Raw genomic sequence first — 27,499 nt, forward strand, 5'->3', positions numbered from 1 at the left:
TTTATTCTGTGATTTGTTGGTTATTCAGCAGCATGTTGTTCAGTCTCCATAAGTTGGAATTTTTAATAGTTTTTCTCCATAATTGAGATCTAATCTTACTGCATTGTGGTCAGAAAAGATGCTTGGAATAATCTCAATTTTTTTTTGGATTTACCAAGGCTACATTTATGGCCCAGGATGTGATCTATCCTGGAGAAGGTTCCGTGTGCACTTGAGAAAAAGGTGAAATTCATTGTTTCGGGGTGAAATGTCTTATAGATATCAATTAGGTCTAACTGGTCTATTGCATCTTTTAAAATTTGTGTTTCCTTGTTAATTTTCTGTTTAGTTGATCTATCCATAGATGTGGGTGGGGTATTAAACTCTCCCACTATTATTGTGTTATTGTTAATTTCCCCTTTCATACTTGTCAGCATTTGTCTTACATATTACGGTGCTCCTATGTTGGGTGTATATATATTTATAATTGTTATATCTTCTTCTTGGATTGATCCTTTGATCATTATGTAGTGGGCTTCTTTGTCTCTTTTCATAACCTTTGTTTTAAAGTCTATTTTATCGGATATGAGTATAGCTACTCCTGCTTTCTTTTGGTCTCTATTTGCATGGAATATCTTTTTCCAGCCCTTCACTTTCAGTCTGTATGTGTCCCTTGTTTTGAGGTGGGTCTCTTGTAGACAACATATATAGGGGTCTTGTTTTTGTATCCATTCAGCCAGTCTTTGTCTTTTGGTTGGGGCATTCAACTCATTTACGTTTAAGGTAATTATTGATAAGTATGATCCTGTTGCCATTTACTTTATTGTTTTGGGTTCGAGTTTATACACCCTTTTTGTGTTTCCTGTCTAGAGAAGATCCTTTAACATTTGTTGGAGAGCTGGTTTGGTGGTGCTGAATTCTCTCAGCTTTTGCTTGTCTGTAAAGCTTTTGATTTCTCCTCCATATTTGAATGAGATCTTTGCTGGGTACAGTAATCTGGGATGTAGGTTATTTTCTTTCATCACTTTAAGTATGTCCTGCCATTCCCTCCTGGCCTGAAGAGTTTCTATTGAAAGATCAGCTGTTATCTTTATGGGAATCCCCTTGTGTGTTATTTGTTGTTTTTCTCTTGCTGCTTTTGTGTTTGATCTTTGTTAATTTGATTAATATGTGTCTTGGGATGTTTTGCCTTGGGTTTATCCTGTTTGGGACTTTCTGGGTTTCTTGGACTTGGGTGATTATTTCCTTCTCCATTTTAGGGAAGTTTTCTACTATTATCTCCTCAAGTATTTTCTCATGGTCTTTCTTTTTGTCTTCTTCTTCTGGGACTCCTATGATTTGAATGTTGGGGCATTTAACATTGTGCTAGAGGTCTCTGAGATTGTCCTCGTTTTTTTAAATTCGTTTTTCTTTTTTTCCTCTCTGATTCATTTAATTTCTAACATTATATCTTCTACTTCACTAAGTGTATCTTCTGCCTCCATTATTCTACTATTTGTGCCTCCAGAGTGTTTTTGATTTCATTATTCATTATATATTGATTATATTGATTATATTCATTATATTTTGATCACATTATTCATTATATATTGACTCTTTTTTAATTTCTTCTAGGTCCTTGTTAAACCTTTCTTGCATCTTCTCAATCCTTGTCTCCAGGCTATTTATCTGTGATTCCATTTTGTTTTCAAGATTTTGGATCATTTTCACATTCATTATTTGGAATTCTTTATCAGGTAGATTCCCTATCTCTTCCTCTTTTGTTTGGTTTGGTGGACATTTATCCTGTTCCTTTAGCTGCTGGGTAGTCCTCTGTCTCTTCATCTTGTTTATATTGCTGAGTTTGAGGTGGCCTTTCTGTATTCTGGCAGTTTGTGGAGTTGTCTTTATTGTGGAGTTTCCTTACTGTGGATAGGGTTGTATCAGTGGCTTGTCAAGACTTCTTGGTTAGGAAAGTTTGTGTCGGTGTTCTGGTGGGTGGAGCTGGATTTCTTCTCTCTGGAGTGCAAATGAAGTGTCCAGTAATGAGTTATGAGATGTCAATGGTTTTGGAGTAACTTTGGGCAACCTGTATATTGAAGCTCAGGGGTGTGTTCCTGTGTTGCTGGAGAATTTGTGTGGTATGTCTTGCTCTGGAACTTGTTGGCCCTTTGGTAGTGCTTGGTTTCAGTGTAGGTATGGAGGAGTTTGATGAGCTCCTGTTGATTAATGTTCCCTTGAGTCAGGAGTTCTCTGGTGTTCTCAGGATTTGGACTTAAGCCTCCTGCTTCTGGTTTTCAGTCTTATTTTTACAGTAGTCTCAAGACTTTTCCTTCTATATAGCACTGTTGATAAAACATCTAGGTTCAAGATGAAAAGCTTCTCCACATTGAGGGATACCCAGAGAGGTTCACAGAGTTACATGGAGAAGAGAAGAGGGAGGAGGGAGTTAGCGGTGACCCGAATGAGATGAGGTGGAATCAAAAGAGGAGAGAGCAAGCTGGCCAGTAATTACTTCCTTATGTGTGCTCCACAGTCTGGACCACTCAGAGATGTTCATGGAGTTACACAGGGAAGAGGAGAGGGAGGAAGTAGACAGAGGTGGCCAGGAGGATAAAGGGGGGAATCAAAAGGAAAGAGACAGATCAGCCAATAATCAGTTCCCTAAGTGTTCTCCACCGTCTGGAACACACAGAGATTCACAGAGTGGGTAGAGAAGAGAAGGGGGAGTGAGGAGACAGAGGCGACTTGGTGGAGAAAAATGAGAGTCCAAAGGGGGAGAGAGCAGTGAAACCAGTAATCTCGGTTCCAAGTAAAAATGGGTACTGAAGATTGGGTTCTTAAAGGTACAAAATTTATAACAAATACCAGAAAGCAAAGATTAAAAATCCAGAGTAGAGGTTGGATTTTCAAAAATACAATATTTAAGAAAAGAAGAAAAAAAAAAGAAAAACAAAGTCACAAAAATTATTTTAAAAAATATGTATATATGAAGTTTGCTTTAAAAAACAGGGTCTTTTTTTTTTTTTGCAAAGTAATAGTAGGTTATAAAATGAAAATTAAAGGAGTAATAGAGGACTTAAAAATTAAAAAAGAAAAATGATCATAAAAATAGTAAAAATATACCTAGGACTTTCTCTGGTGGGGTTGTGGGCAGTGTGGGGTCAGTTCATTTTCGGATAGTTCCTTGGTCTGGCTTATAATTCTCCAGATCTATAGGCCCCTTCCTACATAGTCAGTACTAACTACAGGGTTTTAATCTATTGCACCTGTCAGTTCCAAGGAGGTTCCCTCTGGTTTAGCTTCTTTTGTTTGCTGGTCTCTTCAGTGTCTGATTTCCACCCTAACACAAGGGAGGCAGTTGTGGACACTTTTTAAGGCTCACTTATTCAGTTGTGCTGTGGGGAGGAAGGGATGCTGCAAACAAATAACAGTGGTGCATGCTCGCAGTGTCTCAGCCACACTGGGCCTGCCCCTGCTCACGGCGCGTGTGCCCTCCCTGCCCACACTGCTCAGGCTCTAGGTTGCTCCGCAGGGAACCGTCCGAGGCCGGCCCTGGGCTGCCTGCACCTCCCAGGTCTAAGCCGCTCAGGTTCAGGCACTCAGGTAGTCCTCAGAGGCGCAGACTCAGTTGGGCCTGTGTTTTGTGCCCTTCCCAGATCCGAGCAGCTTAGGTGATGAGGTGTTTGGCGAGCTTGGCTGCTGAGACTTATCCCCTTCCCCGTCCCTGCTGCTTGGTTTTCTGGGGGTACAACTGACACACCTTCTCAGGCGGATGTTGACTGTCCAGGACCCCAAGAAATCTTAGTTAGCAAAGAAGCCTGCTTGCAGTTTGGTAGATATTGTCTCTCTGGGGCTGCAATTGCCCCCTTCCGGCTGCCTGTCACCGGAGGGGGATGGTCTGCAGCCGGCTATGTCTGTTCAGTCCTTTGTTCTGTGAGCCGGCCTGGCAGTGTCTTAGGTCAGGGCTGGCTTTTCGCATGGTAGCTATCCCAGTCTGGTTTGCTAGGCCAAGTTAGTTCCCTCAGATTGCCCTCGGGGCATTTAGGCCCGATGATCCTAACTCTAAGCAACGCAGCCCGCGCCTCCCTGCCCAGCCCCCGCTTGCTAGTGGCGGGTGCAGGTGTCTGCGCTGCTTCTCTACTGGGGGAGTTACTGTTGGGCTTGTAATCTGTGGGTTTTAATTATTTATTTGTTTTTCCTCCCTGTTATGTTGCCCTCTGTGCTTCCAAGGCTTGCCACAGACTCGGCAGTGAGAGTGTTTCCTGGTGTTTGGAAACGTCTCTCTTTTTAAGACTCCCTTCCCGGGACGGAGCTCCATCCCTACCTCTTTTGTCTCTTCTTTTGCCTTTTATATTTTTTCCTACCTCCTTTCAAAGACAATGGGTTGCTTTTCTGGGTGCCTGATGTCCTCTGCCAGCATTCAGAAGTTGTTTTGTGGAATTTACTCAGCGTTTACATGTTCTCTTGATGAATTTGTGGGGGAGAAAGTGGTCTCCCTGTCCTATTCCTCCACCATTTTTAGGACTGCCTCCCCTCTGTTTATTTTAGCTTCTTCTGTTTGCTGGTCTCTTCAGTGTCTAATTTCTTCCCTGACACAAGGTGGTGGTTGTGGTCGCTTTTTTAGGCTTACTTGTTCAGTCGTGCTATGGGTAGGGAGGAACGCTGCAACGAATATCACTGGCGTATGTGGGGAGTGCTCGCAGTGTGTCAGCCACACTGGTTTGGCCCCCTGGCATGGCGTGTGTGCTTTCCCAGACTCCACTGCTCAGGCTCTAGGTTGCTCTGCTGGAAACTGTCTGAGGTGTTGCATGTACTTCCCAGGTCTAAGCCGCTCAGGTTCAGGTGCTCAGTCCTCCACAAAGGTGCAGACTTGGTTGGGCCTGTGTTTTGTGCCCTTCCCAGGCCGAGCAGCTCAGATGACCAGGTGCTTGGTGAGTGTAGTCGCCCGCAGTTGGGGGCTGTGGCTTATTGCCTCCCGCGTCTCAGCCACTTGGTTTTCTGGGTGTACATTGGGCGCGCCTTCTCAGGTGTGCCATGTGTCTCTTCTGGGGAGCTGATCTCTGGCTGAGACCCTCCCGGCTGATGTCGACCATCCAGAATCCCAAGAAGCCTTGGTTAGCAAGGAAGCCTGCTTACAGTTTGGTATAGGATGCCTCTCTGGGGCCGCGATTGCCCCCTTCCGGCTCTGGCTGCCCATTCCTGCCTGTCTCTGAAGGGGGATGGGCTGGTCCGAAGCCAGCTAGCTCTGTTCAGTCCTTTGTTCTGTGAGCGGGCCTGGTGGTGTCTTAGGCTAGGGCTTTTCGCGGGGATAACTATCCCACAGTCTGGGTTGCTATCTCAAGTTAGTTCCCTCAGATTGTCCTCGGGGGATTCGGGCCCGGTCCTTACCCTAAGCAATGCAGCCCGTGCCTCCCTGTCCAGACCCCGCTTGCTAGAGGCGGATGCGAGCGCCTGCACAGCTTCTCCGCTGGGAGTTGCTGTTAGGCACGTAATTTGTGGGTTTTCATTATTTATTTATTGTTCCTCCCAGTTATGTTGCGCTCTGAGGTTCCAAGGCTTGCCGCAGACCCGCCAGTGGGAGTGATTCCTGGTGTTTGGAAACTTCTCTCTTTTTTAAGACTCCCTTTCCAAAAAAATTAAAAATAAATGAATTAATAAACATCACACACTTCAAAAAAATAAAAAACACTCCCTTTCCGGGGTGGATCTTTGTCCCTACTTCTTTTGTGTCTCTTTTTTATCTTTTATATTTTTTCCTACCTCCTTTTGAAGACAATGGGCCATTTTTCTGGGTGCCTGGTGTCCTCTGCCCGTATTCAGAAGTTGTTTTGTGGAATTTGCTCAGTGTTCAAATGTTCCTTTGATGAATTTGTGGGGGAGAAAGTGGTCTCCCCATCCTACTCCTCCGCCATCTTCTGAAAGGCCAAGTCTTAACCACCGAACCCCCAGCTTTGCATCTTGATGGAGATGATGGTTACACGAATCTACACAGGTGACAAAATGATATGACTATACATACATATTACACCAATAAGAAATTTCATATTATGATTATGAAAGATGCAACTTTGGGAAAGGTTAGTGGGACTTCTCTGGACTATTTTTACAACTTCCTGTGAATACATTTATTTAAAAATAAAAGGATTACATTTTAAAATGGAAATTTTTCATGGGTTTGAAACTGCATAAATTATATCACTGTTTTATACTGCAAATTCAAATAAAAATTAGTTTGGTCATTGAACAAGATAAAGTAATACATTTGCTTTACATGGAAATTTCAGAAACCTGAAATTCAGCTCCGACAGTCACCACGCCAGCCTCAAGGATGATACATGGTAACCAGGGTAACACTGAATATTGACATAATTTTTGCCAGCTGAGAGAATCAACTTATGATTATCTTCCTGGCATAGTTCTAGAACCCTGAGGAATAATTGCCAATCTTAGTCCAACTCAGGAGCAATCTATTACCTCAGAAGGTAATTGCACACTTGAAAATGATGAATAATTAACAGGAGACACATGGCATCGGAGAGGGCAATTTAGGCTCCCCTGGACATGCCAGACTGAGTCCCTGTACGTGCGGCCATTTCCACTTTGGATAACAAACAGGTTAGTGCCCAGTGGGAGATGAAATCACACAGCCCCTTCCCCATAACTCTGGCTGCCTGTCATTGCTTTTCAGCACAGCGCGTGTGAGTTAACCTGCCTGCACCAGGCCACTGAGACCAGCTTTGGTAAGGATCCTGGTGTGATTGGGGTCTCAGGGCTGCAAGGAGATACTCAGACTTCTCTAGAATCTCTCCTCCTCATTCTGTTCTCCTCTTTCCAAATCTAAACTCATGCTCCCATCTCTTCAGTTCAGTTCAGTTGCTCAGTCGTGTCATCCCCCCATTTCAATTTCTTCTTTGTATTGGTTTTATAAAAAAAATTTTATGGTATGATTACATTGTGGTTTTACTACATCAACTTTTAAAATTTCTTCAGTTTATCTTCATTTTCTATTCTATTAGTAATTCCCCTTTTCCTGAATTATTCTTTTCTCTTAAAATTTCTTCTTTGGCTTCTTTGGTTATTTCCATTTCTCTTCTTTAATTTTTGTTCATAAAAAAAAACACTTTCCTATGTAATTAAGATAACCATGTGTACTTGATTATAGATCAAAATATGTCATCTATTGATTGGGTAACCTTTTTTGCCCATTTTCTTTTATTATTTTTTTCTTTGTCCTTTATACTTTAAGAGTGTGTCTTAACCCCTATTCTATTTTTATTCCTTGTCTCTTTGCTTGGTGGCATTTTCTCTTCAACTTGCATGCGTTCATTTTTTAGAGTTTTTTTAAAGCATATATCCAATGATTTTTCCTATCAATTAATATTTCAAGTCATTTTCTTCATTCTTCCTTTTATCTACTTCTGCAATGTATATCACTTTTTTTTCTTTCTGCTACTAATTACAGTATTTCTGCTGTTTCTATGATCTTCTCCAGCATCATCTATTTTCAGAAGAGTATTTGTTGTCCTTTTGTTTCTCTTTCCCTTGTCCTTTGGTTTATACTTAATTCTATTATCTTTTATCCTAACTAAATTTTGCTTATCCTAGTACATCTGCATACCAGAATTTGCAGTTATGTTGTGGCAGATATCTTCCTCCTCCATTGTTGTTGTTGTTCAGTTGCTAAGTCATGTCTGACTCTTTGCGACCCCATGGACTGCAGCACGCCAGGCTTTCCTCCCACATAGGACTGGTTATTACATTCATTTTATATTAATTGTAACATGGTCAAATTTAAAAAATATTTTTATTTGTATTTCTTTTTTAAAAAAACATTTGAGAAAAATGTATCTGGCTAAACTCTTGAAGATATTCTCTATATTAATTCTAAAATATTTAATAGATTTGTTTGCATAAAATGATATTAAATGCATTTTCTGATAAAATAATCACATTATATCAGAAATATCTAAGGTCATTTGTAGAAAAGAACATCGTTTTTGTGAAAGACTCTTTTCCCACTTTACTTCCTCCATCATATATCAGGACTGGAAAGTGTGTAGATTGATTTCCAGGAATTCTACTTGTTTTACAGGGACATCCTGGACCAAAATCATTGTATTTAATGATTTAGCTTTATAATGATTTATTTTGATATCTCCTAGAACAACTATTTACACATTCTTCTTCATACAAATTTCTTTTACTATTCTTGACATTGTGCATCACTCTATAGTTGGAATTATCATTTTTCAGAAATAGTTTGGATTCTGTAATATTCGTGTATTATTTCTGAAAACTTGTCATCACTAACATATTACAGCTTTGAGTCTTTGAATATAAGGGATCTTAACATTTATTTAGGACTTTAATATTTCTTAACAGAGTCATATACTTTTTCTCTTAGTGCTCTCATGTCTTTTGTCTTTGTATTTATAGTTGCTTGATATTTCTATGCTATTTAGAGAGTATCTCAACCTTAAAGTTTATCCTATAGAAACAGTTTGTTTCTGACGTCAATAAATTTACTGCTTATTATATAGTGATATTTTTATCCACTTGTGAAGCTCTCTTACTTCTATTTTTTTTAACCCTAGGTTCTTTGGACTTTATATACATAAAATAATGACATCTAGTGGGGGAAATATGTTTCTTCCTTTCCCAAACTTATACTAGTCCTTTTCTTGCCCTGTTTTGTGGATCATCTCCTTTGGTACAAAGATGATGAAAAATTACCCTGTTTCCTTCCTGTTCAGAAAGAGTAAGTTCACAGGGTTTAACCATTATACGGTATGATTATGGACCAAGGGTAATAATTACTTTTACTAGGTTAAGCAGTATAATGCTTATCCTTACTTTTCTACAAGTTGTTTTACTTTTGAATGCATTTTGGATTTTACCAAGAAATTTTGATGTAAGTACTGGGATGGTCATACTTTAACTTGTGAACATAGTTATTTCATTGAGTAATTTCTTTTTAATATTAAGGTAAATTTGCTTTCTTGAGACAAAGCTAACTAATTTTTGGAAACTATCTTTTATATATTATTGGATTAATTAACTGATTTTTTCAGGATTCCATCTTCATGGATAATATTGATATGTCTTTTCATTTTTATGTATCATCAGACTTGTGTTTTATTTCAATGTTATACCACTGCAATCAATGAGTTTTAGAATTACTTGTACCGTGATGTTTTGATAGAATTCACTATGACATTCTCTGGTTCTAGCAGTTACTTGTGGAAAGGTTTCTGACAACCTCATTGTAAGGGCTGCTTCTTAAGAATTCAATTTAGGGCATAATCCATCAGCAGTCACTTTTTCAAAAGTGATTGAAAAGCATTTTTTAGAACTTTTTGGTAGTAGTGACTGGGATGGTTTTGGGCTGTGTAGGCATGTGGGTGCATGTATGTACATGTGTGTCTTAAAATATTCTTATTATACCTTTATAGTGATATTTTCATCTATATTCAGTTTCTAGGACACCATTTGTTTTCCTTTATCACATCAGTTCTATAATTCTGTTCTCTGTGACTTCTTTTATGGTTAAAACATTCTAAAGAATGATAGTCTGTGTCTGCTGCTGCTGCTGCTAAGTTGCTTCAGTCATGTCCGACTCTGTGTGACCCCATAGACCGCAGCCCACCAGGCTCCCCTGACCCTAGGATTCTCCAGGCAAGAACACTGGAGTGGGTTGGCATTTCCTTCTCCAATGCATGAAAGTGAAAAGTGAAAGTGAAGTCACTCAGTCGTGTCCGACTCTTAGTGACCCCATGGACTGCAGCCCACCAGTTTGTGTCTACCTAGAGCTAAATTCTTTCATTTCTTAACTTTCTTTTTAAACTGTGGTAAAGATGGCTCAGATGGTTGAGAATCCGCCTGCAATATGGGAGACCTGGGTTCAATCCCTGGGTTGGGAAGATCCCCTGGAGAAGGGAACAGCTGCCCACTCCAGTATTCTGGCCTGGAGAATTCCATGGACAGAGGAGCCTGGCAGGCTGCAGTCCATGGGGTCGCAAAGAGTAGGACACAACTAAGCTAATTTCACACCACATACAGAAAATACACATAATTTCCCAGGTGGCTTAGTGGTAAAGAATCTTCCTGCCAATGCAGGAGATTCAAGAGAGGCGAACTTGATCCCTGTGTCAGAAAGATCCCTTGGAGTAAGAAAGGGCAATCCATTTCAGTATTCTTGCCTGGAGTATTCCATGGACAGAGGAGCCTGATGGGTGAGAGTCCATGGGATCGCAAAGAGTTGGATTCGACTGATCATGCACACAGTCAAGCAAAATACACACAGCATACCATTCACCTTTTGGACCTCTTTTTAAGTCTACAGCTCGATGACCATATATACATTCACAATGGTAGATGATCATCACCAGACTAAGTTCCAGAACTTTCCCATTGTTCCAAATGAAAACCTCATGCCCAACAAAGCAGTCATTCCCCATTCCCTCTTCCCCACAGTCCCTGGCAACTGCTGATCTGCTCTCATGGTGAACTTGCCTATTCTGGGTATTTCATGTCAATAAAACATAGGCCTTCTGTATCTGGCTTGTTTTATAAGCATGTTTGCCAGATTCATTTATGTTATAGCATGTATCAGTGTTTCATTCCTTTCAATAGCTAAAAACTGCATTTTGCTTATTCACTCCTCCATTGATGGGCCTTTAGACTATTTCCACCTTTTGGACATTGCAACTATATATACTACAAATATTTGTGTACAAGTTTTTGTTTGAATACCTGTTTCTATCTATTTGAGACTATGCATAGGAGTACTATTGCTGAATTATGTAGTACTTCTTTGTTTTATTTATGGAAGAACCAGTACATTATTTCTTGTGAAGGCTGAAGCACTTTAAATTTCCACCAGCAATGTTTGGAGACTTCCAACTTCTCCACACACCTGTCATTATTTTCCTTCTTTTGGATTAGTGTAAACCTAATGGATTTGAATTGACATCTCACTGGGGCTTTGATTTGCATTTCTCTAAAGAATAATAATATTGAGCATAATTTCATGTTTTTCTTGGTCATATGCCTATTATTTTGGGAGAAGTGTCTGTTCAAGTTATTTGCCCATATATTAATTGGGTTATTTGTGTTTTTGTTATTGAGTCATAACAGTTTTATTTTTTTTTACATATTGCAGCTACTAGACCCTTATCAGAGATATTATTTGCTAATACTTTCTCCCACTTCATGGGTAGTCCCTTCAATTGCCTGATCATGTCCTTTGATGTACAAAAATTTTTAATTTATAAAGTCCCATTTTATATATTGTTGTTTTGTGCTTTAGGTGCCACATTTAAGATACCATTGCCAAATTCAAGGACATGAAGGTTTGTCCTTTTTTTCCTCTAAGAGATTTATAGTTCTGAACTTTAGTTATATGATTTATTTGGGGTTAATTTTTGAATATGATGTGAAATAAAGGGCCAGCATACTCATTTGCATGCAGAAGTCCAACACTGGACACTGTTCTCTCTCCTACTGAATTTCCTTGGCATCTTTGTCAAAAATCATCTGGTCATTGATGTATAGGTATTTCTATGTGTTCTGTTCTATTCCATTCACTAATATCTCTGTCTTTGCCAGTATCACACTGTTTCGATTACTGTCATTTTGTAGAAAGTTTGAAAATCAGGAAATGTGAGTCCTCCAACTTTATTCTTTAAGGTTGCTTTGGTGGGTTGATGTCCTTTGAAATGCCATAGGAGTTCTTGGATTAACTTTTCTGCAAAATGGCCACTGGGGATTTGAAAAGGACAACACTGAACCTATAGATCACTCTGGGAGTAATGCCACTGTAACAATATTAGGTCTTCTAATTCACAGACATAGGATGTGTTTCCACTCATTTCTGTCTTCTTTAATACCTTGCTACTATATTTTTGGGGACTTCCCTGGTGGCTCAGAGGTTACAGTGTCTGCCTGGAATGTGGAAGACCTGGGTTCAATTCCTGGGTCAGGAAGATCCCCTGGAGAAGGAAATGGTGACCCACTCCAGTATTCTTGCCTGGAGAATCCCATGGAAGGAGGAGCCTGGTAGGCTGCAGCTCATGGGGTCGCAAAGAGTCAGACATGACTGAGCGACTTCACATACTTATTTACTTACTTTTACTATATTTTTTAGATTTAGTGTATAAATCTTTTACCTCTTTCATTAAATGTTTTCCTAGATATTATAGTCTTTCTAACACTATTGTAAATTTCATTTTCTTAATTTTTTTGATTGTTCATTGCTAACATATAGAAATACAGCTGAATTTTGTGTGCTGATCTGGTATCTTACAACTTTGGTAAATTTATGTATTGGTTAAAAGTATTTTTGTAGATCCTTTAGGATTTTCTATATATAGGATCATATCATCTATGAATAGAGCTAGCTTTACTTTTTCTTCCTAATATTGATGACATTTTTTTTCTTGACTAATTGCTATGGCTAAAAATTATAGCTCAGCATTGAATGGAAGTGGTGAAACAGGCATCCTTGTCTTGTGCCTGATTTGAGGAGAATGAAAGCTTCCAGTCTTTCACCATGTAGTATGGTGCTGTGCGTGTGTGTTAGTCACTCAGCTGTGTCCAACTCTTTGCAACCCTATGGACTGTAGCCCGCCAGACTCCTCTGTCCATGGAATTTTCCAGGCAAGAATACTGGAGTGGGTTCTGTTCCCTTCTCTAGGGGATCTTCCTGATCCAGGGATTGAACTACCTTTGGGTTTTTCATATATCGCCTTTCTTTTGTTGAGAAAGTTTTCCTCTTCCTGGATTATTGACTGTTGTTTTTTTTAATCATGAAAGGATACTGACTTTTTTTTCCAAATGCCTTTGAAGCATGATTGAAATGATGATGTAGATTTCCCCCTCATTCCATTAATGTGATATATTATATTGATTTATATTCATACATTGAATTACTCTAGCATTCCTAGGATAAATCTCACCTGATTGTAGTATGTTATTTTTTTAGTATGGTACTGGATTCAGTTTGCTCTGGACCTGTTCAAACTGTGATTCATGCTGTACTTTCCACCCTGAAGTGGAAGTAGGAATGGGCAGACCAGCCAGACTCCATTCCAGATAGGCTACAACAGTAATAGGGGCAGCTTGGTGCTACCATAGGTGTAGCCTGGATGGGCCCCTGGGGTATCTGGGCTGAAGGTTGAGGCGGAAGTAGCACCGATAACAGTGACATGAAGGTATTCTTATGTCACTTTTTGAAGTTTTCTGCATCTTGCTAGATGTGATGTGTGAAAATAACCAACACTCTCCGTTGACATTCAGCCACAGATGTTCTAAACAGAGACAAAATCCTCTAAGATAATGAACTTCAGACCCAAGCTATTTAAGATACAGTACGAACTTCTAGTTTCAGTTCAGAGTCCATGCCTAAGCATCCACCAAATACAATCCAAGAGCAGAGGAAATTAAACAGAAAGCAAATATAAGCATGTAAATAAAAAGGATTAGAGCAGACATCAATGAATTTAAAACAGGAAAACAAAAGAGAAAAATCAAAGTCAAGAAAATTAATATTCTTCTAGACAGTTTGACCAAGAAAGAAAGAGAAAACACAAATTATATTAGAGGAATGACAGAAAGAGAACATAACTAATGATTCCCAAAACACTTAAATACTAGTAAGGGAATTCCATGAGCTTCCTTGGTGGCTCAGCAGTAAAGAATCTGTCTGTGATGCAGGAGCTGAAGAAGACATGGGTTCGATCCCTGGGTCAGGAAGACCCCCTGGAGGAGGGCATGGCAACCCACTCCAATATTCTTGTTTTCCTCGGGAATCACATGGACAGAGGAGCCTGATGTGCTGCAGTCCATAATGTTGCAAAGAGTCAGACACAACTGAAGTGACTTAGCATGCACACACAAGGGAATTCTACAATCAACTCTAAAGCCTGTAAATTTGATAATTTTCATGAAATAGACTAATTCTTTAAAGAGAAACCACCAGTACTTACTCCAGAGGAGAAGGGGGTGACAGAGGATGAGATGATTGGATGGCATCACTGACTCAATGGACAGGAGTTTGAACAAACTCGGAGGGATAGTGTAGGACAGGGGAGCCTGATGTGCTGCAGTCCATAGGGTTGCAGGGAGTTGGACATGACTTAGCAACTATACTAGAACAACAGCAGAACTGGATACCCTGAATAGCCCTGTACCTACTAAAGCAATCCAGATCCAGATGGTTTCAGTAGCAAATACTACCAAATGTTTATAGAATAATACCAATTCTATACAAGCTCTTCCACAGAATGTAAGGGAAAGGAACACTTCCCAAATCACTTTAAGACTTCTTTTATTCAAATGTCAAAAGTAGACCAGAAAACAACAGATCACTATCACTCATGAAAACAAGACACAAGATTTTGTGTCCAAGCTAAATATTAGCAAATAGAATCCAGCAGTACATAAGAAGTGGAAAAAACATCATAATGAAATTGGAATTACTCCAGAACTGAAAGGTTGGTCTGAATTTCAATCAATGCAAATCACTCACTAACATACAAAATAAGGAAAATTAAATGACCATCCAGATGCAGAAAATATTTGACAAAATTCAAAGCCCATTCATTTAAAAAGCTGTTAGTCAACTAGGAGTGAAAGGAAACTCCCTTAACTCAATAAAGGTTAGCTAGAAAAGTGTATAGCTAACATTATATTTAATGGGGATGGGAGTTTTCCTCCTACCATGATTTTTAAAATACTGACTTAAACTTTACATTTTGAGATAATTATTATATTCCCACGTAGGTATTAGGAATTAGACAGATCCCATGTACCCTGTACTCAGTTTCCTCAGTAACACCTCACAAAACTACAGTGCAATATCATAAGTGGATGCTCACATAGATACAGTCAAGATATACCGATGTGGTGATTTAGTTGTGTCCGACTCTCCATGGGATTTTCCAGGCAGTATTACTGGACTGGGTTACCATTTCCTCTCCAGGGGATCTTCCCAACCCGAGGCTCAAACCTGGGTCTCCTGCATGATTCTTTACCAACAGAGCCATCAGGGCAAGATACAGAGCATCCCATCTAAACAAAGATGCCTCATGATGTCCTCTATAACCACACCCTCTCTCCTTTCACCATTTCCTGTACGTAACCCCTAGTAACCACCAATCTGTTCTCTATTTCTGTATTTTGTCATGAAAAAGTGTTATATATAAATATAATCATAGAGTGTGTAGCCTTTCAGATTGGTTTGTTCACCCAACATTTTCCCCCGGATTCATACTAGTAACTATATTTAGCAATAGTTTGCTTCTTAACTTTCTGAAAAGTGTCCTGTTGTATGAGTGTATTGCAGTTTGTTTAAACCACTCATCTGTTGAAATAAAGATGTCTAGGTTTCCAATTTGTGGCTATTATGAATGACACTGCTATTAACACTAGAGTACAGGTTTTGTGTGAAAATGAGTTTTCATTTCTCAGAAATAAATTCCCAGGAGTGCTGTTGCTGAACTATATGGCAATTGCATGGTAAGCTTCTTTTTTTTGAAGAAGAAGAAGAAGCTTCCAAACTCTTTTCCAAAGTGACTGTGATTTTATATTCCAACCAGTTATACATGAGTGGTATGAGAGGTATGTTTTCCCACACACTTGTCACTTTTAAAATTTCAGTTATTCCGATGGGTGGATAGTTGTAATAAGTCTGACTCAACTCTCTGCTGGCAGGTGTGCAAGCTCATCCAGACTACACTCCATCACGATTAAAACAAAACAGAACAAAACACCCTAATCTCCTTTATATTCATTTTTCTATCCATTTTCGTATCATCTTGGGAAGCTTGTCCTGCTTTTCCCAGACAGAAACTCATTCTGTGAATAATAAGCCTCCTCCTATCCCTTGGTCTGCCATCAGTCTCGACTTATGATTTAAGGAAACGGTCAAGTAGAAGGATAAGGGAGTTGTGAGACACTGCAGGACACAGCACTTACTGTGCGGTGAGAAAGGTGATTCTAAATTTTTCTGTTTCAGCAAATCAGTGGATCCCATTGCATCAGGTAAGAGATTTAGAATATGATGGAGGTAATCTCTAACGTGGCTGTAGATTTTGAGTTTGATCATAATATCTATTTTAATTTTTCTTATATTAGTCAAACTTATAACAAACATGACGATAAAATATAACTAGTGTCAGATATGTTTCATTTGGCAGAATTCTTGTGTGACATTTATATATGCTTCAATAACTGTTATTTCTAAAATGAGCTATATACCATAAGCATTTGGGAAGAATATCATTGTATAATTGTTACTGGTTTTTCATATGCATAGAATGATATGAATATTAGATTATGTAGATTAAGAGTTACAATTTTAAATTAAACTATTTCTTGATGTATACAATCAGCAGAACACTTCTAAGAGAAACTGACTGGAATAAATGGTGAATACATAGGATTCTTTCTTCATAAACATTCAATTCTGCTCTTTACAAATCCTGATGGTCCCTTAAGAGGTCTGATATAGCTGAACACTTACTCTTTGCAGGAAGGCTTCTGGAAGCTTGATACATTCACAATCACGATTATTTTGAATCTTTATGTTCATAATCAAATTATTTACCTATAGGATGTGCTGGCCTTGGTTTGAAGATCTAAGAGAGACTGAAAGACAATGATTTCCAGTGACAAGATTTTTGGGATCTTCTTCTTTTTTCAAATTTGCATTGGGCTCCTGGGGAATTCTTTGTTATTTACTTTGTATATGTACATCTTTTTGATTCTCCCTCATAAGAAGAAGCCCACAGATGTGATTCTTGCCCACCTAACTTTTGCTAACACACTGACGCTTGTATTCAGAGGGGTTCCAAATATACTGTCGTCCTTTGGAGTTAGTCCTGAGATGGGTGATATTGGATGTAAAGCAGTGGTTTACATCCAGAGAGTTACTCGAAGTATTTCCCTGTACACAACCTCTCTCCAGAGTACGTTTCAGGCTGTGACAATTACCGTGAGTAATAGTAAGTGGGTTTGGCTCAAAATAAAAATGTTGACATTTATTCAACCCTCTTTACTTTTTTCCTGGATCATCAACATGGTCATTTATTCTGAGATCATCTTAAGAAACGTGGCCAACAGGAATATCACTGATGCTAGATCTGGGTATTATGCTGCTTATTGTAAAACTGATGTACCTCACCACCACATAGTAGCAACATTTCTAAGCGCAATATTCACTCGAGATTTCTTCCTTCTCTCTCTCATGACATGTAGTAGTATCTACATGGTGAATATTCTCTTCAGACATCGCAAAACAGCTCAGCATGTTCGCAGTACCATCCAGTCTTCACAAGGTGCTCCTGAAATTAAAGCTACCAAACTTATTCTCATGCTGGTGAGCTGCTTTGTTTTCTTTTACTGGACCAACACCTTTCTCACTGTTTATTTATTTTCTGTGAGCGGGAACAATTGGCAACTTGAGAGCTTTGGTAACTATGTTGCATCATGTTACCCGAGCATCTGTCCTTTCTTACTGATGAAAAATGAAAATAGAATTTCCAGAATAAATTACATCAAAACAAAGATCAGAATTTTCTCTTTCTAAGTTACATGATCATGTGACCACTCCGTAGTATTCTGCACCACTGGAGTAATGCGCATGAGTACAGAGTAGCTTGTTTATCAATGACTTGAGTTAAAGCAGGTTAGCTCCCACTGAATTGAGCTAAGAAGGTTTAGATTATGATGTCATGTATAACAGATTTAAAACTTTATAAAACAGTAACATATGGAATGTAGAACATTTTGTAACATAGGAAACATTATTAAATCATAAAAGTACAGAAAATAATAATGTCACAAAGAAACCCTGGTTACTTTTGAGTGTAAGCTAACCCCAACACTAAGGTATGAAATAGATGTTATAATAGAATATAAGCTATGATATAATCTGTGCTTTATACTTTGGTATGTTAAAACATTTCATATTTAGTTGTAAAAATAGATAAAAGTCTTCACATTTGCATATCAATTCAGAAATGTCTTCAAATTTTACAATACCTACCTACATTTAAGATACAGTAAGAATAGAGAGATAAACAGCATCTCACAACACCTAAGAGATTTGTTTTGGTCCTGAGGACTGTTGAGCATACAAGTGAATTTAGGCTCTGAATTGCAGATTAAAAAATAAAGGGGGCCAAAATTAAGTTTCCAAGATTTAGGTACCTCCTGAAGGTAAAGACAAACAGGGGAGCTTCTCACAATTATCTTTGCTCTAAAGGCTCCACATTCAGCAGACGGCACAGCTGAAGTGTTCATGTAAGTAGGTGGTTTGGGTTTTGAGTTAGGGGCTCAGCTTTGGGTTTGGGCTTGGGGCTAGCATTAAGATTCAGACTGCACTTTGGCTTTGGGTTGAAGTTAGGTTTAGAGTTAGGATTAGGGCTATGATTAAGCGTCAGGTTTGTGGTAGGGCTCTGGCTTATATTTGGCTTGAGTTTGGGGCTAAGGTACAGTTGGGGCTGTAACAGTGGTTACAGCTTTACTGCTTGTGCTTTTGGTTTCATATAAGAATTCTTTGCAAATTGTTATCATGAATATTTACCCCTGTTTTCTTGTATATCTTTCTTGTTTTTGCTCCTATATTTAGATCGGTGAGATATTTTATATATATATTACTCTTTGTTAGTGATTCAAAGTAAAGTGCTAACTTTTTTTCTTTTCTCTTCTTTTGTTTTTCTTTCCTTTCCTCTTCCCTTCCTCCTATTTCTCTCCTTCCTTCCTCCCTCCTTCCTTTTTTTTCTTGGTTGGTGAGTTGCTATCCCTTTGTACCAGCATCCATGTTTAAATACTCTCTGCTTTTCTCGTTGAATTGTTTTGGCAGCTTTGTGAAAAACTGTTCAGCATAGATAGATGTGTGTACTTTTGTACTCTCAAGCCCATTCCATCAGTAAGTTTTCTATTTTCTGCCCTGCTGCACTGTCTTGACTACTGTCCCTCTGTAGTACGTCTTCATATTGGGAAATACCAATCTTCCTACTTCATTTCTCTTTTTTCATGTTGGGCAATTCTAGTCCTCTGTATTTGCGCATGAATTATACAATCAGGTTGTCAATTTCAACAAAGAATTATTTGGGGATTTTGATAGGATTATGTAAATCTTGAAGTATGTTTGGGAATTATTGCCATCTTAGCATACTAAGCATTCTGATATATGAACATTGGACATGTTTTCCATATATTTATATACTTAATTTCTTTCAACACAGTTTTGTAGTTCTAAGAGTATAGTTTTTGCTCCTTTTTGAAATTTATTTCTAAGCACTTAATTCTTTTTTGATGCTATCATGAATGGAATTTTAAAAACAAAATTATTTTCTGATTTTTCTTTGCAAGTTGTCTTTGTCTGCTTGGGCCATCATAACAAAATTCTGCAGACTGGGCCACTTTAACAACAGAAATTTTTATTTTCTCACAATTCTGGAGGTTGGAAAGTCCAAGATTAAGGTTCTGACAGAGTTCAGTTCCTGGTGGGATTTCTCTTCCTGGCTTGCAGATGGCCATTCTCTCACTGTGTACTAAACATTTTGAAGTGAGAGAGACAGGGTCTCTAGCCTCTCTTTCTGTTTCATAATGACAGTAATTCTCTTCATATTGGGTCAGAGTTCCACTCTCATGATCTCATTAATCTGTCACTTCACAAAGCATCCTATTTGCTTGATAGCATATTTGGAAATTAGGGAGTTTATATATGATTTTGGGGCAACACAATCTATTTCAGAGCACAGAAAAAACAATAAAGCTTTTTATTCTGCCACCTTGCTGAATTCATTTCTTAGTCTTATTATTATTGTTATTTTTTGTGGATTCCTTTGGATTTTCAATATGTAAGATCATGTCACCTGTGAATAAACATTTTCTGTTTCCCTTTCCAATCTGTGGTCCTATTATTTAACTTCCTTACCTAATTGCTCTGATTAGGGTCTTCAGTGCAGTACTGAGAGTACTGGCAAAAGTGGACATTCTTGTCTTGTCCCTGATCCCAGGGGCACAGCATCCATTCATTTGCCATTAGGTATGATGTTAGCTGTGGGTTTTTGTAGATCCCTTGATCAGTTTGAGGAAGTTCCTTCTCCCTAGTCTGTTGAGTATTTTATCATGTACCAGGTGACAGGGCTGGAAAGACAATGGCTAAGAAGAGCTGCAATCCTGGCCAGTGATGCAGTGAGCTCCTTGCTGTATATTGAAGCAGATGGTGTGAAAAGAAGACTAATAATGCTGACCTTTACTAATCTCTTATCATGTGCTCAGCACTCTAAGTGGTTTACATGCTTGACTCATTCAATCATCTCAGCCATCTGAAGCTGTTAAAGTGCAGTTATTAGCCTTCTTTCTCAGATGAGGAAACTAAGGCTCACAACCATTGACTCCTGTATCTGGTTGGTAGAGCTGGGTTTCAGATGGACTTCAGAATCTGAGCAATACATCACCCTGAACCAGCCTGATGCAGAAAAGGGGTGGGGTGAGAGTGCTGCAGGGGAGGTGGCTGTGGTCAGAGGGGATGTAATCAACAAGTGTTCATGCCCAAGGCACTGTCTTAGGTGACTGGGATGAATCAGTGACTGAATTAGGCTAAGTCTATCTGAGCCAACGCTCAAACAATGGGAGACAGACAGCAAACCATAGCTACAGCAGGTGACGCCTATAGTTACACTAGGAATATGCATAAATACCATGTGGTAAGGTGGAAGATAGGAATACAGAGGATATGGAGGGGCAGGAGTGTCAGTGTTAGTCCAAGCTGAAAAGCTACATTTACACTAGTTAATTGCTCAGTTGTGTCCGACTCTTTGAGATTCCATGGACTGTAGCCCGCCAGACTCCTCTGTCCATGGAATTCTCCAGGCAAGAATACTGGAGTGGGTAGCCATTCCCTTCTCCAGGGGATCTTCCCAACCCAGGGATCAAACCTGGGTCTCCTGCATTGCAGGCAGATTCTTTACCAACTGAGCCACCAGGAAAGCCATTTACATTTACACTAAGGGAGCAAATAATCACGATGGTGTGATCACTTACCTAGAGCCAGATATCCTGGAATGTGAAGTCAAGTGGGCCTTAGGAAGCATCACTACAAACAAAGTTAGTGGTGGTGATGGAATTCCAGTTGAGCTATTTCAAATCCTGAAAGATGATGCTGTGAAAGCGCTACACTCAATATGCTAGCAAATTTGGAAAACTCAGCAGTGGCCACAGGACTGGAAAAGGTCAGTTTTCATTCCAATCCCTAAGAAAGGCAATGCCAAAGAATGCTCAAACTACCACACAATTGCACTCATCTCACATGTTAGTAAAATAATGCTTTAAATTCTTTAATCTGGGCTTCAGCAATACGTGAACCGTGAACTTTCTGATGTTCAAGCTGGTTTTAGAAAAGGCAGAGAAACCAGAGATCAAATTGCCAACATCTGCTGGATCATTGAAAAAAGAAGAGAGTTCCATCTATTTCTGCTTTATTGACTATGCCAAGCCTTTGATTGTGTGGATCACAATAAACTGTGGAAAATTCTGAGAGAGATGGGAATACCAGACCACCTGACCTGCCTCTTGAGAAATCTGTATGCAGGTCAGGAAACAACAGTTAGAACTGGACTTGGAACAATAGACTGGTTCCAAATAGGAAAAGGAGTACATCAAGGCTGTATATTGTCACCCTGCTTATTTAACTTACATGCAGAGTACATCATGAGAAACACTGGGCTGGAAGAAGCACAAGCTGGAATCAAGATTGCTGGGAGAAATATCAATAACCTCAGATATGCAGATGACACCAGCCTTATGGCAGAAAGTGAAGAGGAACTAAAGAGCCTCTTGATGAAAGTGAAAAAGGAGAGTGAAAAAGTCTGCTTAAAGCTCAACATTCAGAAAACAAAGATCATGGCATCTGGTCCCATCACTTCATGGGAAATAGATGGGGAAACAGTGGAAACAGTGTCAGACTTTATTTTGGGGGGCTCCAAAATCACTGCAGATGGTGACTGCAGCCATGAAATTAAAGGACACTTACTTCTTGGAAGGAAAGTTATGACCAACCTAGATAGCATATTGAAAAGCAGAGACATTACTTTGCCAACAAAGGTCCGTCTAGTCAAGGCTATGTTTTTTCCAGTAGTCATGTATGGATGTGAGAGTTGGACTGTGAAGAAGGCTGAGCACCGAAGAATTGATGCTTTTGAACTGTGGTGTTGGAGAAGACTCTTGAGAGTCCCTTGGACTGCAAGGAGATCCAACCAGTCCATCCTAAAGGAGACCAGTCCTGGGTGTTCATTGGAAGGAATGATGCTGAGGGTGAAGCTCCAGTACTTTGGCCACCTTATGTGAAGAGTTGACTCATTGGAAAAGACTCTGATGCTGGGAGGGATTGGGGGCAGGAGGAGAAGGGGACAACAGAGGATGAGATGGCTGGATGGCATCACTGACTCAATGCACATGAGTTTGAGTGAACTCCGGGAGATGGTGATGGACAGGGAGGCCTGGTGTGCTGCAATTCATGGGATCACAAAGAGTCAGATATGACTGAGCGACTGAACTGAACTGAACTGATGAGAGTGAAAAATAAGCTGTGAAGAGTTATGGAAGGAGTAATACAGAAGGAGGGATTAAGAAATGCAACACCCTTAAGTGGGAGTTGCCAGGTGCTTTTGAGACCAACAAAGAAGCCTGTGTGAATTATGTTTATGGCTTTACAGTTTTGGGGTTTTTTTGTTTGTTTGTTTGTTTCAATGGATAAATGTTTGTATGTTTGGGTTAAGATTATAGGTTAGGTTTCATGGTATAGTTTGAATTAGGTTTTTGGAATTAATGACTAGGTTTTAGGAATCATGTGTTAGGTTTTAGGGGAAAAATGTTAGTAATTAGGTGTTCAATTAACAGGTTACGGCAGGGGTCTAGGTATGGGTGCAGGTTAGGATTCAGGTATGGGTTAGTGTTGTTGTTTTAATCACTAACTCATGTTTTTGCAACCCCATGGACTGAGGTTGTTGATATTTCTTCTGGAAATCTTGATTCCAGCTTGTGATTCATCCAATCCAGCATTTTGTATGACGTGCTCTGCCTGTAAGTTAAATAAGCTGGGTGACAATATACAACCCTGACAAACTCCTTTCTCAACTTGGAACCAGTCTATTGTTCCATGTCCTGTTCTCTTTCTTCCTGACCTGCATACAAGTTTCTCAGGAGACAGGAAAGGTGGTATGGTATTCCCATCTCTTTAAGGATTTTCCACAGTTTGTTGTGATAAACATGCTCAAAGCCTTTCTCATAGTCAATGAAAAAGAAGTAGGTGTTTTTCTGGAATACTCTTGCTTTTTCTATGATCCAATGGATGTTGGAAATTGATCTCTGGTTCCTCGCCTTTTCCAAACTCAGCTTGTACATCTGGAATTTCTCGGTTCATGTACTGCTGAAGCCTAGCTTGAAGGGTTTTGAGCATAACCTTACTAGCATGTGAAATGAGCACAATCCTATGGTAGTTTGAACATTCTCATGGCTTCCCTGGTGGCTCAGACAGTAAAGAACCCACCTGCAATGCAGGTGACTTGAGTTTGATCCCTGGATTGGGAAGATCTCCTGGAGAAGGGCATGGCTACCCACTCCAGCATTCTTGCCTGTAGAATTTCATGGACAGAAAAGCCTGACAAACTACAGTCCATGGGGTTGCAAAGAGCAGGACACAGCTGAAAGACTACCACTTTCACTAGCACTTTGAACATTCTCTGGCATTGCCCTTCTTTGGGATAGGATAGAAAACTGACCTTTTTCTTTCCTGTGGCCTCTATTGAGTTTTCCAAACTTGTTGACATATTACATGCAGCACTTTAATACATCTTTTAGGATTTTAGGATCCACCATAGTGACAGCATTTTACCTTGCTCAGCTCTTTGAAAACTCCATCTCCAAATACAGCCGCATCCTGGGGTCCTAGGGGCTAGAGGTTCAGCATGTAAATTTTGGGGGACACGAATGAACCTATACTGTCCGCTTAGGAATGAGCTAACACGTGCCTCGGTCCCTCCTTCCCTCAAGTCCCATGGGGGTGATATAATGGCCAAGGGAGAGACCACTCTTGCAGTGTTTGTGTCCCAGCTGGTGAACCCTTCTCTGCTCTCTTTGATCAGGCAGCAGCAGTCCCAGCCCCATTCTGGGGTTTTGTGCTGCATCCTGCTGAGGTGCCCAGCGTTCCGGAACCCAGGAGCCAGCAGCCTCATGAGGACAGGGCCAGGTGAATGCCTTGCTCACAAGACACCCCAACCAAAGGGAGAAAACCTATGGGGCATTACAGGTGGGAGACAGTCACGGTCTGGTTTACGCTTCAGAAAGACCACATTGAGATGGGGTGTGAGATGCACCATGGGGGCAGGGAGTTTTGAAGGTCCTGGTGGAGGGATTGGGCTTGGGCCAGCTCTGTGGCCATAGAGGGGAATTAGTGTGGGCTCTGGCCACAGACTCTGGGGGAGGAGCTGACAGTCTCTGGAGCACAAGGTAAGTGGGAGGCCCTGGGTGTCTGGGCTCAGCCACCCGGGAAGGTGGGGCTGCCTCTGGGTGTGGGTATTGCAGTGAAAAGGAAAAAAAAAAAAAAAAAAGAGGAATGAGGGTTTTTTTCTCTCCTTTTTCTGAGAACAAAGAAGATAGGACAATGAGCAGGCCTGAACATTCCTAGTATTTTTGTTTTGTTCAGTCACCCAGTCGTGTCTGACTGTTTGCGACCGCACGGACTGCAGCACTCCCGGTTTCCCTGTCCTTCACTGTCTACCGGAGTTTGCTCAGACTCATGTCCATTGAGTCAGTGATGCCATCCTGACTTGGGCCAGATGTGTGTATTTTCTGACTAAACAGTTTAAATGTCCAGTTTGTCATTTTTATTGCTTTCTTGGGTCCTCCAGTTTCTCAGTTTTTCTAGACATTGCAACACTATCCCTCAACCATTTCTTAAGACCTCAGACTACTATTTAGGGGTTAGATGTATGTTTAGGAGCTAATTGTCTACCTGGAGTTTTTCTCCTTGACAAACTAAACAGCAGGTAATGATTGTCTTGTCCTGGGTCTGAATGTTTTATGACCTTCCAGACCAGGGGTGCATTCCTCTGAATGTCTGGAAACTGGTACAAATGCAGCTTTAGGCTAGTGGAGCTGAAAACGTTTGTGAGAGAATTAAAATGGAAATTAGAAAAAGAACCAAGGTTCTGACTTCTATGCTGAGTGCCTAACAATTTCTACCTCACTGGGGCAGGTTGTGGGTAAGCTGGACCCTCACTGTCCCTTGTCTGCCTAGGGGGAGAATGTCTTAAAAGCTTCATGTGTCAGATCATGGAGGGATGAGTGTTTGTAGCAGGTGTGGGTGGAAAGATGGCCTTGTTCCTATGTCAGCAGGGCCTTCCCAGTGTAAAGATTTGTGTGGTTCCCCAGGCCAGTCAACTCCCCACATCATCCTTCCAGGAAGCTGAGATCCAGGACTACAAGGGCAGAGGCCTTCCCTCTTATTCATCTGTAACTCCCTGCTCCCACAGTGAGGAACCTGGTGCCTACTACTTGCCATTTATCCATTTATTGCTCCTTTCCAGATGACATGTGCAGAGGTTTTAGCACTGCTAGCTCCTGCATCTTGGGAAGAACTCCACAAAATAAAGCCCATAGTTTATGCGTGATCCATTTTGCCTTTTGTCTACAGAGTCTGTTTGTTGCAGGGAGAAAGCCAATTCTGACTCCGTGTTGGAAACTGTTTTTTTCACTTGTTCTTTTTTGTTTTTGTTTTTATAATCATACTTAATAGTATGGACACTGCCCTTCTTCTTGACTGTAAACAAAAACACCTTTGTTCAGCTCATAGAGAGATAATTCATTCTTTCTCACTCAGCAGTGGCCACAGGACTGGAAAAGGTGAGTTTTCTTTTCAATCCCAAAGAAAGACAAGGCCAAAGAATGTTCAAACTATTACACAATTGCACTGATTTCACAAGCTAGCAAAGCAAGGCTCTAACTTCCCCAAGCTAGATTTCATCAGTACGTGAACTGAGAACTTCCAGATGTTCAAGTTGGATTTAGAAAAGGCAGAGGAACCAGTGATCAAATTGCCAACTTCCCCTGAATCATAGAAAAAGCAAGATACCTCCAGAAAAACATCTACTTCTGCTTCTTTGACCATGCTAAAGTTGCTAAATGTGTGGATCACAACAAACTGTGGAAAATTCTTAGAGATGGGAATACCAGACCACCTCACCTGTCTCCTGAGATACCTATATGCAGGTCAAGAAACAATAGTTAGAACCAGACATGGAAGAACAGACTGGCTCCAAATTGAGAAAGGAGTACATCACAGCTGTATATCATCACCCTGCTTATGTAACTTAATATGCAGAGAACATCATGCAGAATGCCAGGCTGGATGAAGCACAAAGTGAAATCAAGACTGCCAGGAGAAATGTCAATAACCTCAGATATGCAGCTGACACCACCCTTATGGGAGAAAGTGAAGAGGAACTAAAGAGCCTCTTGATGAAGGTGAAAGAGGAGAGTGAAAAAGATGGCCTAAAGCTCAACATTCAAAAAACTAAGATCATGGCATCCGGTCCCATCACTTCATGGCAAATAGATGGGGAAACAATGGAGACAGTGACAGAATTCACTTTCTTGGGCTCCAAAATCACTGTGGTCAGTGAGTGAAACCACAAAATTAAAAAAACGTTTGCTCCTTGGAAGAAAAGCTATGACCAACCTAGACAACGTATTAAAAAGCAGAGATATTACTTTGCAGACAATGTCCATCTAGCCAAAGCCATGGTTTTTCCAGTAGTCATGTATGGGTGTGAGAGTTAGACCATAAAGAAAGCTGAGCAGCAAAGAATTGATGCTTTTGAACTGTGGTGTTGGAGAAGATTCTTGAGAGTCCCTTGGACTGCAAGGAGATCCAACCAGTCCATCCTAAAGGAGACCAGTCCTGGGTGTTCATTGGAAGGTCTGATGATGAAGCTGAAACTCCAATACTTTGGCCACCTGATGCGAAGAGCTGACTCATTGGAAAAGACCCTGATGTTGGGGAAAATCTAAGGCAGAAGAAGGAGATGACAGAGGACGAGATGGTTAGATGGCATCACCGACTTGACAGATATCAGTTTGAGCAAGCTCTGGGAAATGGTGGTGGACAGGGAAGCCTGGTTTGCTGCAGTCCATGGGATCACAAAGAGTTGGAAATGACTAAGCGACCAAACAATAAATATGTCAGATATGATTTATCTTTGTCTTTCTATTGATTCATGGCTCATTCCTGTCTATTGCTGGGCAGTATCCCCTTGCATGTGTATGGGAGGAAAAACAATTTTTCCTCTACTCTTGTAGGTTATTAGTTGAGACTTCTGTAAAAAAAAAAAATAGATTACCAGGAGAAAAAAACAGTTTAATAACATGTATACCTCCTATATATAGAAGAGCTACCCAGGAAAACTGAATTACTCCCTGAAATGTCCAAAGCCATCACCTCAAATACCATTTTGGGATACAAACAAAA

The 27,499-nt window shown here is 40.1% G+C and overlaps 1 long non-coding RNA gene across 2 annotated transcripts; it reads left to right on the forward strand.

Annotated features, from left to right (window-relative positions):
- The first annotated feature begins 6,488 nt into the window (after positions 1-6,488).
- Positions 6,489-27,223, forward strand: LOC138427762 (uncharacterized). 2 transcript variants are annotated; one of them, XR_011252169.1, is made up of 3 exons: positions 6,489-6,576; positions 24,117-24,280; positions 25,560-27,223. It is a non-coding gene; the product is annotated as an uncharacterized lncRNA (long non-coding RNA). The 2 variants fall into 2 exon arrangements; XR_011252168.1 differs by having other exon boundaries at positions 25,667-27,223.
- The last annotated feature ends 276 nt before the right edge of the window (positions 27,224-27,499 follow it).

This window comes from Ovis canadensis, chromosome 1, assembly GCF_042477335.2.
Source record: "Ovis canadensis isolate MfBH-ARS-UI-01 breed Bighorn chromosome 1, ARS-UI_OviCan_v2, whole genome shotgun sequence".
In the NCBI taxonomy this organism is placed as follows: Eukaryota; Metazoa; Chordata; class Mammalia; order Artiodactyla; family Bovidae; genus Ovis; species Ovis canadensis.